This window comes from Rhinoraja longicauda, chromosome 34 (assembly GCF_053455715.1).
Source record: "Rhinoraja longicauda isolate Sanriku21f chromosome 34, sRhiLon1.1, whole genome shotgun sequence".
Taxonomy (NCBI): Eukaryota; Metazoa; Chordata; class Chondrichthyes; order Rajiformes; family Arhynchobatidae; genus Rhinoraja; species Rhinoraja longicauda.
Genome location: NC_135986.1, coordinates 14,221,495 through 14,237,306, shown reverse-complemented (window position 1 = coordinate 14,237,306; position 15,812 = coordinate 14,221,495). Strand labels below are relative to the sequence as shown.

Below are 15,812 nucleotides of genomic sequence, written 5' to 3'. Positions count from 1 at the left end.
AGTACCGACTCTATCTTCAATGCCTTGGTGATTCAAGGGCGAGAGATACATACACACTGTGAGAATCCCCACCACCCACACATCGGGTCGGATCCAGATTTCAACTTCCGTGGACGCGGCGTGGGGATGGAATGACCTTCCGAAGCCCCTCATCAGTAGGTGAACCCCAATCAGGTCTCTTGCAGACTCGGCTCCCTGGACAATAAACCCAATCTTTCCAGTCTCGCCTTTTGATCGATCCGCTCTACCTCGGGCAACATGTTGGTGCATCCCCTGCACCCTCCCCTTTGCACTCTGAGACCCATTCATTCCCTCTGCTCCTCGGGAATATCCCCACTGTTATCCGCGCGGCTGTCATTGGTTTATCATCGTTTCAACCATCTTTACCGGTTTTAATTGTGGATGTGAAAGAAATGTGCAAATGCGGAATGTAAATGCGGAATGGAAAATACAAGCCGAGTTAAATAGCAGAGGATAGTTTCGATCTATCCACCTCTGGGTTATGGGCCCAGCACCCTCCCGCTGCGCCACTCTGCTAGTGAGTATCACGTAAACGAGTGCGTTATGTTGTTCTGTTGTGAACGTTACGTCTTCCCTTGTTTTTTTTTTGTCATTTACTCTCCCGACATCATATGGTCCCCCTTGCTTGCCTTGTCTTTTTTTCATGACCTAGTTCTCTTCTACTCTATTGATCCGCAACTATGACAATTCATTCCCTTCGCAGATGCTGCAGAGCCTGCTGAATTTCTCGAAGTCACGGCGGTGTGCGGCTTGGGCGCAGGTGCTGAGCGCGATGCCTCGCACGTGCACTGTCCTTGATGTTGTTAGTGGCTGTGGTCGCAGGTTTGGGGGATGTTATTCCAGTGGTCCTGGACAGGAACTGCCATGTTTTATAAGAGGAAATACACACTGATACACATTGCACCACCTCATGCCAAAGGTGCGCGGTGAATATATTGTGAACTTGATTGGATGCGAATCAAGGGAGCAGCTTTCTCCTGGATGGAGTTCAAATTTCCAATTTTGTGGCGAAGAGCGTTTTGTGCAAATTAGGAGTGTTTTACTTAAGATCATGAAAATGCCTTGTGATAAGAATGTGTCGGAAAGAACTGATGATGCTGGTTTAAATCGAAGGCAGACACGCAGTGCTGGAGTAACTCAGGCAGCATCTCTGGAGAGAAGGAATGGGTGACGTTTCGGGTCGAGACCCTTCTTCAGACTGATGTCAGGAGAGTGGGTAGGACAGAGATAGAATGTAGTCGGAGACAGTAAGACTGGTGGGAGAACTGGGAATGGGGAGGTGAAGGGGAGAGAGGGAAAGCAAGGGGTATTTGAATTTACAGAAGTCAATGTTCATACCGCTGGGGTGTAAGCTACCCAAGTGAAATATGAGGTACTGTTCCTCCAATTTGCGTTGGCAATGGAGGAGCCCAGGACAGAAAGGTCAGATTGGGAATGGGATGGGGAGTTAAAGTGCTGAGCAACCGGGAGATCTGGTAGGTTCAGGCGGACTGAGCGGAGGTGTTCAGTGAAACGATCGCTGAGTTTGCGCTTGGTCTCGCCGATGTACAGAAGTTGACATCTGGAACAGCGGATTCCGTAGATGAGTTTGGAGGAGGTGCAAGTGAACCTGTGCCTCACCTGAAAAGACTCTCGGGGTCCTTGGATGGAGTCGATGGGTGAGGTAAAGGGACAGGTGTTGCATCTCCTGCAGTTGCTGGGGAAAGTGCCTGTGGAGGGAATGGTTTGGGTGGGAAGGGACGTGTTGACCAGGAAATTGCAGAGGGAACGGTCTCTGCGGAAAGCAGAAAAGGGTGGAGATGGGAAGATGTTGCCAGTAGTGGGATCACGTTGGAGGTGTTGGAGGATAATTTGTTTTATGCGACGGCTGATGTTGTGGAAGGTGAGAACAAAGGGAACTCTGTCCTTGTTGCGAATGGGTGGGGGGGGGGGAGCAAGAGCGGAGCTGCGGGATATCGAGGTGACCCTACTGAGAGCCTCATCTATAATGGAAGAGGGGAACCCCCGATTCCTAAAGAATGAGGACATATCCACCACCAATTTATATTCAAACCACTGTATTAAGCAGAATAATTCGGTAAACCAAAAATATACCCAAATAAAACAGGAATAAATCTTGAATTGTCATCGGACTGAACTAATTGCTTGGTTTCGCGCCCGTATGAACGACCTGGTGCGTGGAATACGTGATTTATCCCCTTTATGTGGTCGCTTATTTCAAAATTCAACTCAACGTCGCCAAACCGAGCGCCATTGTGCACACATTAGTCTGAAGAAGGGTCTCGACCCGGAAAGTCATCCGTTCCTTCTTTCTAGAGATGCTGCCTGACCCGCTGAGTTACTCCAGCATTTTGTGTCTACCTTGTGCACACATTAATATTGTTGTGTGTTGGGAACCTCTCCATTTACGGCATTCCAACGTATCCGTAGAATTTGGCGCAAATTCTGTATTTTTATTTTCAGTACGAGTGTGCGAACATTCTGAGGCACTGACCCAACTATTCTGCTGCCCAACGACTCCTTCAGCGAGGTTTTCAATCGCAATTCCATGAATTCATGAATTATTTTATGTAGGCGAGAAAATATTTTATACTCTGGATAGATACATTTCCGGCCAACATCCATTCCGCGAACCGAGGAACGCATCAGACACCAATTCAGCACAACTAGTCGGGTAAAGACGGAATTTCGGCTTGGTAAACGGCTTCACCTATTCCAGTCACTTTGCACAGTACTTTTGTCAGGGGGTTTGTTTCTCTCGGAGCAACAGTGAAAGTGAGCGTCACTCCGTTCCGTACTTGTACTGATGGAATCATTTGGGCTTTGTTGGACTAAGTAATGCGTTGGAGGTGCAAAGAGTGCCGATATGGGAAGGAGGAATGGATGGATTGGAGAAACCGAGCGCTTCGGGAACTACCTCCTGAAGCAAATGCGCTGATGATGTATTAACACCACTTCTTCTTAACAGAATTTGGCGGTGGCCCTTCCTGTATCCGACACCATTTCAGTGACCGCATCTTAAACTTGAGGCTTTATCCGTCGCTGAAATCCCCGGCAACCCCTGCAGTGTGTGACCGCTCCGATGACCCGTGGTATCTGACAGCGGCCCGCATCCCGCTCGCATTTGCTGCTGTTTAGCATCTCACTCCGCGTTTTAGTTCACTGAGATTAGCAACCGTGTAATTTGCATCCATTCAACCGAGTAGCGATGGGCTTTCGATAAGGCATTGGATACAGAATCTAATGGCCGTCCCCCATGAAGTCGCCGACTCCTTCCTCCTCGGGACAGAATCAGAGGGGAGCTCCTGGATTGGGGTGGGTTCAATCAGAATTGCAGACGACCAGGGCTAAAAACAATTCAGTGACAGGTGCAAGATGAATCTACCTTTTGTTCACGAGGTTCAGCGGCCGGTAGAGCGTTTTATTTTCATTTTTCCGTCTTATTTCATCATCGAATTTTGAATAAGATGAGGGGCACCAAACCATGAGCAAAAGTCCGTTCCCCCACTAGGAATATTTTGAGCCTCATTCCGCTCTCGAAGGGAATTTGCGCCATATATATCCGACAGCACAGTTATCTCAGCTCCCATCACCTGAACAGCGAAGGTAACCGACTGCCCAATTCAGAGGTCGCCAAAACCAAACAGGGGTCCCGATGAATCTGGAGAGGAATGGGTGAGGCCTCATGAGACCTGAAAGTGAAGTAAAACTGTGAGGAGTAATCGGTCGTTCAGCACCAGGCGCTGAAGATGATGTCGCTGCGAGCAGGGTTCGTACCTGCGTGGGGAATCCCCATTGGATTTCAAGACCAACGCCTTAACCACTCGGCCATCGCAGCTCTCTTGATATCATTTGCTGCACCGCGATTTAGAAAATAATAGCGCTGTGAGAAATCGTAATCGGGGCATATGCTGGTCTGGGTTTGAAATGTTGTCTCCTTTGTTGTTTATACACGGAGAAAACGCAGACGATGCTAAGCAGCGTTCCAATTACACTTGAATAAATGGTTGATATTGCATTGTTTTAGCACGGTTAGCAAAGAAAACGTGTGGACACTGATTCGTTCCTGCCTTCTGTACAAATTAAAAAGAGGTTTCGCACGACACAAATTTTGTCCATTCCCAGTTATTCTCCGTCATTAACATGTACAACGGCGCGCAGCCGAGTTGTTCAATTTTCATTATTTTCTGCTATAGTAACACTTTCATATCTGAAGAAGGGTGTCGACCCGAAACGTCACCCATTCCTTCTCTTCAGAGATGTTACCTGTCCCGCTGAGTTACTCCAGTTATTTGTGTCTATCTTCGGTTTCAACCAGCATCTGCAGTTCAATCTTACACACTTTTATATCTCTCTTCCTTTTGTATCAAAGTGGCCCGCAGACGGATTTACCGATTCCACGGTATTTCATCCGCCTGATGGCTATTCAGTCGTCTCGGCATGTTCATTCATTGTTCCCTAAATTACTCCATACGCGTGATTGTAAATGATTCGTTTTCCATTACTCCTGAGAAGTCCAAATGCCCAGCCAGTGGAGAAGCGACAGGTCACGTCACGCGGAACGACGAACGACACACCTGTCGTTCAGGTGAGCACTGATGAATGCTCAGTTTTGAAGCTGTTCCCTCAGACGGTTAATTCACCCGATGCACAAATAGGACATGGCTCATTTGAGTGATATCACGTCACTTCACACAATGGGTAAAAGCAAACGTCCATCCTGTGACATGTGTACGTTTAAATCCATGAATCCTGATAGGTATTATTCCCATGGTGTCACCGTAAACACATCAAACCGCTTTCTATCAGAAACTGACGGCTGGTGTATGATGTCACCGATATGAGTATAAACGAGGGACCTGTTGCAAATAAAGATCCTCGTGAGGTAACGGAAGTAATTGGAAAACGATACAACATTAACAATCATTGCAAAAGGACGCCGGTCTGGAATTATTACTTTCTTCTAAATATCATCGGAATGTGTTCTTTCAACAGAGAGGCAAGCGACCAGCTCTGCCGCTGAGCATCATCTAACAGGGCACGGTGAAGTGTTCAGACTAATAATCAGATCAGCAGGGCCTCAGTTCTCGGGTGGGGTGGAACAGTCCCGCGCTCCTTCGCGACAGATCATTTCTCACTCTGCTGCAGGTCTACATTCACTATACCTCCTCCCTCCATTCTGTCCAGACACCCCGACGGTCCTTTCAGGTTAGGCAAAGGTTCACTTGCACCTCCTCCAAACTCATCTACTTTATCCATTGTTCAACATGTGGATTATCATACATCGGCCAGACGAAACGTAGACTGGGCGATCATTGAGCTGAACACCTTCGCTCGGTCCGCCTTTACCTACCTGATCTCCCGGATGCCAAACACTTTAATTCCCCTTCCCATTCTCACACTGACCTTTATACCCTCGACCTCCTCCCTTGTCAGCGAGGCTAATGGCCAATTGGAAGAACAGCATCTCATATCTCGCTTGGGCAACTTACAATCCAGTGGTATGAATGTTGATTTCCCTAACTTCATGTAACCCTTGCACTTCCTCTCTCTCCACCCCTCCCCCACTCAAGTCGCACCAGGTTCACGTTCTCGCCCAGCAAACAGCTGACAATGGCCTGTTTCCTTTATTGTCATTACGTTTCCTTTATCGTCATTACGTTTCATTAATTTGTTCTATATCTCTCCACATCGCTGTCAGTATCTCTCGTTTCCCATTCCCCTGACTAGTCTGAAGCAGGGTCCAAAGCCAAAACGTCACCCATTCCTTCTGTCCAGAGATGCTGCCTCTCCCGCTAAGTTACTCCACCATTTTGTGTCTATCTTCGGTTTAAACTAGCATCTGCAATTCTTTCCTACATTTCCCACTTTCAACGAACTATGTACTTGGACTCCTAGATCCTTCAACACTCCCCAGGGGGCTGCCATTTACTGTAAAGGGCCTGCGCTAGTTTGACTAACCAAAATGCAACAACTCGCACTTTCCCGCATTAAACTCAAATAATAATTCCGTAGCCCACTTGCCGAACTGATCAACATAAATGCAGTAATTTTCTGGTAACCTTCTACGCTAACTAAGATATCACCAAATTGTTTTTTAAACGACAGAGAGCAATGGACTCAGCACCGATGACTGAGCTACATCTATATTCACGGCCAGTGCGAAATACAACTTTCCACCGTTCACGATTAGCTTCATTCCATGAAACCAATTCACTATCCACGAATTGTCTGCTTTTCCTTTGCGCTCCAACCTCTTTTAGAGTACCAGCCTGTATCTTCCGCTCAAGCAGAACGTTCCAGAGAGCATGGTGCCTCGATCACTCTGTCACTGTTGCTGCTCGAAGCAAATAGATTATGGCGGTTAAAATGCTTTTAAATTGTCATGTAAATATCCATTAAAATATACCCTTTTGGTCTCAGTTAGATATAGATCCCGTGCAAGAGTAGTTTGCCTTGACTCTTTTCCTTCTCTCCTAAACCAGTACCAGTCTCCTTGACAAGGCTGATGTCTTTAGCCACTGCCGTTTGAGGTTCCTCCAGCTGCAGCTGCGTCTGGACAACCTCAGCGCTGCCGGTGAAAAGGAGCGCGACATAAATAGGGACAATATTGAGATGGTTACATTTATGGTGCAGGGACAACGTAGATGGGTTGCCACCCGGATGAGGAGTAAGCAGAGAGTGCAGGAATCCCCTGTGGCCATTTCCCTCTAAAACATGCATGCTCTTTGGAAACTGTTGGGGGATGACCTGTCAGCGAAGAGTAGCATCAGCAGACAGTGGCACCATGCCAGGCCATGAGACACAACATAGAAGGGCAAAGACCAACAAAGCAATAGTGATAGGAGACTTGTTAGGGGGACGGCAGAAGGTTATGTGGCCGCAGACTGGGTGTCTGCACTCCCAGACAGAAGAATAGTGTGTTGCTTTTCTGACGCGAGGGAGTCTCGGTGCGACTGCAGAACGTTTATGAGGGTCTGGAGGAGCGACTGCAGAACATTCTCACGGGTGAAGAGGAGAAGCAATAAGTCACTATGCACGTCATATGGAGTTAAGCAAATCGTTTGAAAAGCAGAATCTCAAGGGCAGTGATCTCCAGAGTATTCCCGAGACACGCGGCATTGGGTGTAATAATAGGAAGACAGGACAGATTATTGTTTTTGTCAGGCGTTGGAGGTGGGAGCAGGGATTCAAATTGTTGGATCATTGGGATATCTTCTGGACCAAAGCTGGCCATTATAATAGGGCAGGTTTGCGTCTGAACTAGAGAGTACCAATATTCTTGCTAGTACTACTGAGGCGGCGTAAACTAGAGAGGCAGGAGGAAGGGAAGCGAAGTAGAAGGTCAGCAAATGTAAGGGGTGATTGATAGGTGGAGGCAATGATCACTCATTCTCAAACTGGGAGAAATTACGGAATATGGTGCGGAGTATGGTGCAGAGGGTGCAGAGTTCCTAAGAGTCATCCAGGAGGGCTTTTTGAGCCAATATGTTGAAAGTCCAACAAGGGAGGGGCGGTATTGGACTTAATCTTGGGAAATGAGGCCGGACAGGTGGCTGAAGTGTCAGTAGCAGAGCACTTTGGTGACAGTGATCACAATTCAGTCATATTTAAGGTGGTAATGGAAAAGGATAAAGAGGGACCAGAGGGAAAATTTCTAAATTGGGGCAAGGCCGATTTTAATCTGATAAGGCAGAAGTTGGCCCTGGTGGACTGGGATCAGCTTCTCGTGGGGAGGACCGCATCAGAACAGTGGGAGTCATTCAAAGGAATAATTGAAAAAGTACAGAGGAAGCATGTTCCCCTAAAGTTTAAGGGTGGGACAAACAAGTCCAAAGAACCTTGGATGTCGAACGATATAGTAGGATTGATTCGAGAAAAGGGGGGGCTTTTGGAAGGCATAAAGAACTTAAGGCACAGGCATCATTAGAGGAATACAGAAGGTGTAGGGCGGTTCTTAAAAAAGAAATTAGGAGAGCAAAAAGGGGCCATGAGATAGCACTAGCGGGCAAAATAAAAGAAAATCCCAAAGTGTTCTATAAGTATATCAAGGATAAGAGGATAACGAGGGAAAGAGTGGGGCCCATCAGGGACCATAGTGGAAAGCTGTGTGTGGAGCCAGAGGATGTAGGAGATGTTTTCAATGAATTTTTTGCATCTGTTTTTACGAGGGAGGAGGGCGATGCGGACTTAGAAATGGAGCAGGAGGGTTGTGATGTTCTTGAGCATATTGCTATTGACAGGGAGACGGTGCTGGAGGCTCTGGCAGGCTTAAAAGTGGATAAGTCTCCGGGCCCTGACGAGATGTATCCCAGGATGCTGAGTGAGGCAAGGGAGGAGATTGCGGGGGCTCTGGCACAAATTTTCAGAGCCTCTCTTGCAATAGGGGATGTACCGGAGGACTGGAGGGTAGCTAATGTGGTGCCATTATATAAAAAGGGCAGTAGGGATAAACCTGGGCCGGTGAGTCTGACGTCGGTGGTGGGGAAGCTGCTAGAAAAGATTCTGAGGGACAGAATCAGTCTTCACTTGGAGGATCGAGGGTTAATTAAGGATAGTCAACATGGCTTTGTTAATGGAAGGTCGTGTCTGGCTAACTTGATTGAATTTTTTGAAGGGGTGACCAAGGAGATAGATGGGGGTAGTGCAGTGGAAGTGGTATACATGGATTTCAGTAAGGCTTTTGACAAGGTCCCACACAGGAGACTAGTCAAGAAGGTAAGAGCCCATGGGATCCAGTGCACCTTGGCAAAATGGATTTAAAAACTGGCTTAGTGACAGAAGGCAGAGGGTGATGGTAGAAGGTTGCTTCTGTGACTGGAGGCCGGTGTCCAGTGGGGTGCCGCAGGGATCGGTGTTGGGTCCATTACTGTTTGTAATCTACATTAATGATCTGGATGTCAACGTACAGGGCATGATCAGCAAGTTTGCAGATGACACAAAGTTAGGGGGGGTGGTGAATAGCGAGGAAGGGATCTGCAAGCTGCAGGAAGATATTGATGAGATGGTCAGATGGGCGGAGCAGTGGCAGATGGAATGTAATCCTGAAAAGTGCGAGGTGATGCACTTTGGCAGGAATAACTTGGAGAGGGAGTAAACCATGAATGGAAGGACCCTAGGGAAGACAGGGGTACAGAGGGACCTTGGAGTGCAGGTACACGTCCTTGAAGGCAGCAGGACAGGTGGACAGGGTGGTCAAAAAGGCATATGGGTTACTGGCCTTCATTAGCCGGGGCATCGAATATAAAAGTAGGGGGGTAATGATGGAAGTGTACAGAACACTGGTGAGGCCACAGTTGGAGTATTGTGTACAGTTCTGGTCACCACATTAGAGAAAGGATGTGATAGCTTTGGAGAGGGTGCAGAGGAGATTCACCAGGATGCTGCCAGGGATGAAGGGCCTCGGCTATGAGGAGAGACTGAGCAGACTGGGGTTGTTTTCCCTGGAGCAGTGAAGGCTGAGAGGGGACATGATCGAGGTGTACAAGATCATGAGGGGCATAGATAAGGTAGATGGCGGGGAACTTGTTCCACTGGTGGAACGTTCAACAACGAGGGGACATAGATACAGAGTAAGGGGAGGAAGGTTTCGGGGGGATGTGAGAAAGAACTTTTTCACCCAGAGGGTGGTTGGAGTCTGGAACTCACTGCCTGGGGTTGTGGTGGAGGCGGGAACACTCACAACGTTTAAGAGGCATTTGGATGGGCACTTGAAATGCTACAACATTCAGGGCTACGGTCCAAATGCGGGAAAATGGGATTGACATCTGGAAGTGTGATGTTGTGGCGATCAGTGAAACATGGTTGCAGGAGGGTTGCCATTGGCAATTAAATATTTCAGGATTTCATTGTTTCAGATGTGATAGAATCGGAGGGGCAAGAGGTGGGGGTGTTGCATTGCTTGTCAGGGAGGATATCACAGCAGTGCTTTGGCAGGACAGACTAGAAGGCTCGATTAGGGAGGTTGTTTGGGTGGAACTCAGAAATGAGAAAGGTTTAGCAACACTTATAGGGGTGTATTATAGACCGCCAAATAGGGAACGAGAATTGGAAGAGCAAATATGTAAGGAGATAGCAGATATTAGTAGTAAGCACAGAGTAGTGATTGTGGGTGATTTCAATTTTCCGTACAGAGACTGGGAATCACATTCTGTTAAAGGACTGGATGGTTTGGAGTTTGTAAAATGTGTGCAGGATAGTTTTTTGCAGCAATACGTAGAGGTACCTACCAGAGAAGGGGCAGTGTTGGACCTCCTGTTGGGAAATGAGACGGGTCAGGTGACGGAGGTATGTGTTGAGGAGCATTTTGGGTCTAGTGATCACAATGCCATTAGTTTCAATATAATTATGGAGAAGGTCAAATCTGGACCAAGGGTTGAGATTTTGGATTGGAGAAAGGCTAATTTTGAGGAGATGAGAAAGGATTTAAAAGGAGTGAAATGGAACTTTTTGTTTTATGAAAAGGATATAATAGAGAAATGGAGGATATTTAAAGGTGAAATTTTGAGAGTACAGATTCTTTATGTCCCTGTTCGGTGGAAAGGAAAGAATAATAATTTGAAAGAGCCGTGATTTTCCAGGGAAATTGGACACGGTTCGGAAAAAGAGGGAGATATACAATAAATATAAGCGGCAGGGAGTAAATGAGGTTCTTGAGGAATATAAAGAACTAGAAAAGAGGGCCCGTTGGGCCCGTCCCCACACCCCCCATTCTCTCCTCCCCCAGCCCCACTCTTACTCTCCAAGTGTGCCCGTTGGGCCCGTCCTCCTGATCTGTGTATGTCAAGTGACCACTATAGCCTTCATTTTTTTTTTTTTCTCGTTTTTTTGTTCCTAATCAGATGTGCAGTACTTTGGTCAACGTGGGTTGTTTTTAAATGTGCTATACAAATAAAACTGACTTGACTTGACTTGACTTGACTTGCAATAACAAAAAAGACTTGTTGGAAGCTTTTCGAAACAATGTAGCCGTCACAAGCTGAAAACTAAATCCTTGCTGAAAACTAAATCCTTTTCTGGAAACTTTTGGAAACAAATGTAGCCCCTTCAAGAAAAGGGTTAGAAATGAAAAATTTAAACTTTAATATCTCTCTAGCTTTAAAAAGGTAGCTTCAATTTGAACGAAAGTACTTACAATAGTTGCCCAGGTTAATGGTGAATACGGCGGTACAAAAATCGTAGCGCTTTGGTGTACCGTCTTGGAGGAGTAGGGTTTGTAAGTTAAACTTCGGAATCTTCCGTACATACACACATACATCCCTACATACAAACGCAGATGTAAAAGGAATCTTAAGAAGGAAATTAGAAAAGCGAAAAAAAGATATGAGGTTGCTTTGGCAAGTAATGTAAAAGTAAACCCCAAGGGGTTCTACAGATATGTCAATAGCAAAAGGATAGCGAGGGATAAAATTGGTCCATTAGAAAGTCAGAGTGGACAGCTATGTGCTGAGCCGGAAGAAATGGGGGAAATATTAAACAATTTCTTTTCTTCGGTATTCACCGAGGAGAAGGATATTGAATTATGTGAGGTAAGCGAAACAAGTAGAGTAGTGATGGAAATTATGAGGATTAAAGAAGAGGAGGTACGGACACTTTTGAAAAATATAAAAGTGGATAAGTCTCCAGGTCCTGATAGAATATTCCCTAGGACATTGAGGGAAGTTAGTGCAGAAATAGCAGGGGCTATGACGGAAATATTTCAAACGTCATTAGAAACGGGGATGGTGCCGGAAGATTGGCGCATTGCGCATGTTGTGCCTTTGTTTAAAAAAGGTTCTAAAAGTAAACCTAACAATTATAGACCTGTTAGTTTGACGTCTGTGGTGGGAAAATGAATGGAAAAGATACTTAGGGACAATATATATAATTATTTGGATAAACAAGGCCTGATTAGAAACAGTCAACATGGATTTGTGCCTGGAAGGTCATGTTTGACTAATCTTCTTGAATTTTTTGAAGAGGTTACCAGGGAAATTAATGAGGGCAAGGCTGTGGATGTTGTCTATATGGACTTCAGTAAGGCATTTGACAAGGTTCCACATGGAAGGTTGATTAAGAAGGTTAAATCGTTGGGTATTAATAGTGAGGTTGCAAGATGGATTCAACAATGGCTGAATGGGAGATACCAGAGGGTAATGGTTGACAATTGTATGTCAGGTTGGAGGCCAGTGTCTAGTGGAGTACCCCAAGGATCTGTGTTGGGTCCACTGTTCTTTGTCATTTACATTAATGATCTGGATGATGGTGTGGCAAATTGGATTAGTAAATATGCAGATGATACTCAGATAGGTGGTGTAGTTAATAATGAAGTAGAGTTTCAAAGTCTGCAGAGAGACTTGGGCCTTTTGGAAGGGTGGGCTGAAAGATGGCAGATGGAGTTTAATGCTGATAAGTGTGAGGTGCAGCATTTTGGTAGGACAAATCAAAATAGGACGTACAGGGTAAATGGTAGGGAATTGAGGAATGCAGTGGAACAGAGGGATCTGGGAATAACTGTGCATTGTTCCCTGAAGGTGGAATCTCATGTGGATAGGGTGGTGAAGAAGGCGTTCGGTATGCTTGCCTTTATAAATCAGAGCATCGAATATAGAAGTTGGGATGTAATGTTAAAATTGTACAGGGCATTGGTGAGGCCGAATCTGGAGTATGGTGTGCAGTTCTGGTCGCCACATTATAGGAAGGATGTCGACAAAATGGAGAGGGTACAGAGGAGATTTACTGGAATGTTGCCTGGGTTTCAGCACGTAAGCTACAGAGAGAGGTTGAACAGGTTGGGTCTTTATTCTTTGGAGCGTAGAAGGTTGAGGGGGGACTTGATAGAGGTTTTAAAAATTTTAAGAGGGATGGACAGAGTTGACGTGGGTAGGCTTTTCCCTTTAAGAGTGGGGAAGATTCCAACAAGGGGACATAGCTTCAGAATTGAGGGACAAAAGTTTAGGGGTAACATGAGGGGTAACTTCTTTACTCAGAGGGTGGTGGCTGTATGGAATGGGCTTCCGGTGGAAGTGGTGGAGGCAGGCTCGATTTTATTATTTAAGAGTAAATTGGATAGGTATATGGATAAGAGGGGATTAGAGGGTTATGGTCTGAGAGCAGGTAGATGAGACTAGGTCAGAGAGAGTGGTCGGCGTGGACTGGTAGGGCCGAACGGGCCTGTTTCCGTGCTGTAGTTGTTATATTGTTATTGTTATATGGTTAAAATTAGACTGTGTTTGGTAACGGGCGACACGGACACGATGGGCCGAAGGGCCTCTTTCTGTGCTGTAGGACTCGATGACTCTATGACTATGGTGAGGTAGATGGGGTGGTGTGTTTATTTTAATGCAAAGGTGTTTCGAGTGTAAAGCAGATGAACGTAGACTCTGGATGAATGTTTGAAATGTATCCTTGTCCCTCCTACCCATGTTTGGCCGATATTCATCTAAATCTTTCTAAGCCATGTATCTGCCTAAATGTATTTTGAATGTTGTTACAGTACCTGCTGCAACTATGTCCCCTGGCAGCTCGCTCCAAATACATACCACCCTCTGTGTGAAAAGGTTGGCCCTCAGGTTCCCACTGAATAATTCCACTCTCACCATGAAACTATATCCTCTGGTTCTCTAATACCCTACTCTGGGTGAAATACTCAGTGCATCTACCCTATGTATTCCTCTCATGATTTTATACCCTTTATCTGATCACCCCTCTTCCTGCTGTTCTCGAAAGTAAAATGCCCGAGCCTGCCCAACCTTTCTGTACAACTCAGACCCTTAACGTCCGGCAACATTCTCGTGAATCTTCTTTGCAATCTTCCCATCGTGACAATATATTTGAAGACAAACTACGGAAAGGTAGTAAAGCAACAGTGTTGGCGTAGTGGGCAAATGTAACTTCCCCAATACTCAAGAGTACAAAGGGGTACTGGAAGGGGTAGAATGTATTTATTTTATTTGGAGCATCCAAGAAAGTTTCCTGAAACAGTATCTGGATAGTGCAACTAGAGGGGGGGATCAGACTGGACCATGTACGGAGAAACAAATATGGCCAGATGACTGGTGTTTCAGTGGATAATATTGTCCGTACCGTCAGCACATACGTACTTTAAGATAGTCATGAGTAAGGATAAGTGTGGATCTTGGGGTAACGTATTGGGGTAAGCCATTATGAGCAGGAGCTAGCGAGAAACAAAATGAGAGAATATTATTAGGTAACAGTCCACATGGGAGTTGATTAAACTCTAGTTATTCAGAATTCAGTTCCAGTATACTCCTGTAAGAAGGGAGGATAAGGAGGCAAGTTAACGGAACCTTAAATGACAAAGGACCATGCAAATGTGATCATAACGTCAAAGGTTGTCTATATAAGGTACAGACAGATGAATTCAGATGGGTAATTTGAGGATTAGTAAGCAAGCAAGAAAATAAAACAAGTGAGCAGTTAGAAGGGTCAAAATGTCCCGTGAAATGTCACTGACATCGGATAAAAGAAAATCCCAAGGCTTTTTGTACGGACTTGAACCGTTGAACCACAAAAGCCGTTGTGTGGACCGAGCTGAACCTATCACTCCGCACCTTGTTCCTCCGCGTTATAAATGCGGCACCTGACCATGATGCAATAAGACAGAATACAATGCATCTGTCGAAGTTTGCGTGAGTGTTCGGAGTCATGTCAGATTGATTTAAACTTCGGAGAAAGCAAAGACGATGGCGCACCTTTATCGTGGTGGTATCTACTTGCTGGGCCCAGAACAGGTGGGACTCACGGTGGATGAGCGTGAGGGGGGAGGGGAAGACAATGAGGACCCGGCTTGGGGGGGCATCCGTGAGGGATGATGGGAGAACAAGGCGGACCCGGTGTGGGGGACGGGGGATCTCTAGTCTAGATTCCTCTGCCCATGGGATAAGTCTGCGTTCGTTTGTTTCTTTGTTCATTTGTTCCGGTGAAGGCGCTGTGCACAGGACAGCCGGCCAACTGTCGCTTGTCTTTGTCTTTTTGTTTTCACTTTTAATTTCAAGTTATTGTGCACCCTGTGTGTTGTGACTGTCGGCAGACCAATTTCCCTCCGGGGATGAATAAACTTTTATCGTATCGGATCGGATGTATCGCATCCAAGATGTTAACGCCAGGAATTTGATGCCATTACCTCCCTTCATCATCGACCCTCAATCTAAATAGATGCTGCTAAATTAGATCACTGTAAAATTGGTGGTTGGTGGCGGACACTGGATGCGGTGGGCCGAAGAGCCTGATTCTGTCTTAAATAACTTTGATTATTTAATCAAACAATGACTTGCAATATAGACCCGCGGTGCCTTTAAGAGGGGAATTTTCTGATCGGTCCCTGAAGACAGAAGCACCTTCACTGGTTGATTGGAACCAGGCCCATCCATGAGATTCAGGCGGGAATGCGGGAGGCGGTGGGCGGCGGACTCTGGGCCTGCGGCTGATTGGGTCATCCATTGAGTGGCGGTAAAACAGCGCCGGGTGAAAAAGGAGGAGTCGGCTCTAGTGTATCATTCACCCGGAGACTTGGCTCGTTGAGATGGACGGGTTATGGGCACTTTGTTTGGCTTTTGCTGCAACCTATTCAGCGCAGCCGCTCTCTCGGCATCTCAAGCCGATAAATGTTGGCTGTCTCCTCAATTCCGCAAAGACTGCGGGTTTGTGGGGATTTCTGGTCGCGAGTGCGTGCAGAGAGGCTGCTGCTTAGATGCAGATAGTGCGCATATTCCGCCGTGTTTCTATACACTTGACAACCTGCCGGGTGTGTATCTTTCTGGCCACTGTGTTCCGGGGATTCGCCGATCTCT

The 15,812-nt window shown here is 46.2% G+C and overlaps 1 non-coding gene across 1 annotated transcript; it reads right to left on the bottom strand.

The window, feature by feature from the left end:
• Positions 1 to 3,777: 3,777 nt before the first annotated feature.
• Positions 3,778 to 3,859, bottom strand: trnas-uga (transfer RNA serine (anticodon UGA)). The gene has a single exon. It is a non-coding gene; the product is annotated as a tRNA-Ser (tRNA).
• Between the last annotated feature and the right edge of the window lie 11,953 nt (positions 3,860 to 15,812).